We start from the raw sequence: 2,806 nt of genomic DNA, 5'->3' as shown, positions 1-2,806 counted from the left end.
TCACATACCCAGCATCTGGTGAGGTTCACCTTCAAGCTGTGTTGCTCTAGGGAGCTTCACATGGCCAGCTTGCTTTCCAGAGGCCAGGAGTTGAAGGGCCGGGTGTGAGTAGGTCTGGCTATCTTGGCAAGTAAGGGTGTGTTCCATGCCTCTCCAGCTCAGACAGGATCTGGCCTCCTAGGGCTCAGTCCAGTCCTCACAGGCATTCTAACCTTGGGTCTTGTGGTGGTTTGAATAAAAATGCCCTCTCACTCTCATAGGCCAATAAGGAGTGGCACTATTAGGAGGTATGGCCTGTTGGAGGAAAGGTGTCACTAGGAGGGGAGCTTTGAGGTTTTCAGAAGCTCAAGTGTGTCTGTTTCTTTCTGCCAACCCAGGTGTAGAACTCTCAGCAATTTCTCCATCACTTGTGCCTGTTTGCCACCACGATAATAGACTAAACCTCTGAAACTGTAAGCCAGCCCCAATTAAATGTTTTCCTTTGTAAGAGTTGCCTTGGTCATGGTCTCTCTTCACAGCAATAAAACTTTAAGCCAGGTTTCCATGCTATCTCCCATCAGTGTCCATTTGTCCCAATTTCTGTCCTTATAAGGACACCAGTCATTTGGGATTAAGGTCACCCTAGCAGCCTTTCATTCGTCAGGGTTCTCTAGAATGGATGTATATTGTAAAAGGACTATATTGGAAGCAAGTCTGAACTGTTGGAGGTTGGGACTTGAACCTCTTTTTCAGGTGTGGCACAATTAACCCAGAATGCAAGGCAGGGCCCAGTGAGATCTGCAGAGGCACAATGCAGACTTCTGCCCTTAGATGACGGAGGCCAGTCACCCTGAGACAGGACACTTTCCTGGATCTGGCTCCCTTCTTCCTTCAGACAACCCAGGGTGGACCTGGGAATTTCTGATGTTCCTAACAGCCAAGGACTGAGACTGCCGCTACTATTTTAAACCCCACACCTGAGCGCTGAACTAAGCCCCTCCCACCCTGCCTTTTCCTCATTCTCCCCTCATCCCAGTAAGTGTGAAAATTCAGGTATGCGGGTGGCGCGGGTGGGGGTGTGGGCAGAGGCGATGGCTCTGCTGACTTCTCTTCCTAAGGTCCTGAATTCAATTCCCAACAACCACATGGTGGCTCACAACTATCTGTAGTGGGAGCTGATGCCCTCTTCTGGTGTGTCTGAAGACAGTGACAGTGTACTCACATAAATCTTAAAAAAAAAAAAAATACAGGTATGTCTTAAAAGTATCTAAGGGAGAATCCAGAGTATTCTTTGGCTATCAGGACTCATCTATTTCTGGACCCATTTCTTGTCTGTCAATATAGAGGACTGCCATCTGTTGTCTATTTATGAACCTCCCGCAAATCTAAGAGTAAACCACAAGACAGGTAGGCTGGGAGCAGGCTAGCTTCCTGGTGCACTCGAGTCTGTTGTGATTTTGTGCTGACCTTAAGGCTGTGTGGTCTTAGTATCAGAGTCTGAAGCTCCAGGGGAAAGAGGCTGTACTACAGATTGTCTGGCTCTCTGGGGGTGAAAGAGGTAGATGTTGGCCAGCCTTTTCACACTTTACCTATGTACAGGACAATTGAAATCTGTCAGGCATCTCTCCATGTATGGGCACAGGGATTTTAAGAACTTGTAACTGCTGCTGCTGACCATCCTGAGCCCCTACTGAGGGCACCTTCTCAAACGGCTTCAGAGAGCGGGGCAGGAGTGTTTTATCAACCTCATACTGTGCCTTTCCTGCAATGGTAGTTTGTACAAAGATCAGTGAAAATTCGGGTGAAGCTTAGCCTGCAAAATACAAGTTTAGAGTGAGCTGTGCTGGAACTGTCGCACACACTAGGGTTCCCTCAGGTGAATGCTTGGTGTCCAGCCAGAGAATTTGCACACTTGTCCCTACTTGTGTCAGCCCTGACTTGGATGGTGTGGGAACCTATGGTTTGGGTCTGTGTTACAATGCACTAGGGCAACTGCTACAGAGCAACAGGCGTCAGTGCTCAAACTCCAGCAACTGGGCTGTTAAGCATGGTGGGGTGCTCTGGGGTTGCAGGGAATCTCTGTGTTGAGCCTTTCAGCACACAAGAACAAGCACAAGAGGCTTTTCTGCACATAGTCACCAATCACTCCACCCTGAACCCTGAGGCCGGTAGCTTGCAAGAAAGAACAGGTGAGCATCTCGTACTTGCTACCTGCTTCTGCACACCGGTAGGGGAGGGAGGGCAAGTGGCAAGCTTTGCTGGATTCACTTAGCTCCCCCCACATAGGAAACCTCCTCAAAGTTCACTTCCCAAAGGTTATGCCAAGATTCCATCACACTGAAAACCCCTTCCCCCAGAAACCCAACACCCTGTGCAGAAGTGCCAGTCTCCTCCGAAAGAAAGCCTTAAGAATACAACGGATGGTTTTGAACCTTTAATAAAAGTAAAAAAGAATGCAAAAGAACACAATGCTGCAAATCCTAGCACAGTCGTGAACTTCGCTGGGCGTTCAGATCAGGACAGTGAGTGTGCTTGGTACTAGTTACCATTGTGTACAAACTCAGTCACTTTGGTTCAGTGTAACTGCTATAACTATTGGCAAAAGTATCCTTCAGAGTCACTTTTTTGTGGCTACATTATTTCTAACAGATTTATTTCCAGTTTTAGAGAAAAAAAAATACTCGTTGTATACAGGCAAGTGCATCACCAAGATCACCTGTTCTTCTAGTCATTTGTGGCTTTTGCAAGACACTGAAGTCTTAGCTGAAGAATGTCTTCAAAGTACCAATCACTTGTTTTTATTTCCAGGAAACTTTAAGGACCATTC

The sequence above is a fragment of the Grammomys surdaster genome, unplaced genomic scaffold (assembly GCF_004785775.1).
Source record: "Grammomys surdaster isolate TR1022 unplaced genomic scaffold, NIH_TR_1.0 242, whole genome shotgun sequence".
Lineage (NCBI taxonomy): Eukaryota > Metazoa > Chordata > Mammalia > Rodentia > Muridae > Grammomys > Grammomys surdaster.
The sequence above is the reverse complement of the archived record's forward strand: the minus strand, read 5'-3'. Positions refer to the sequence as shown.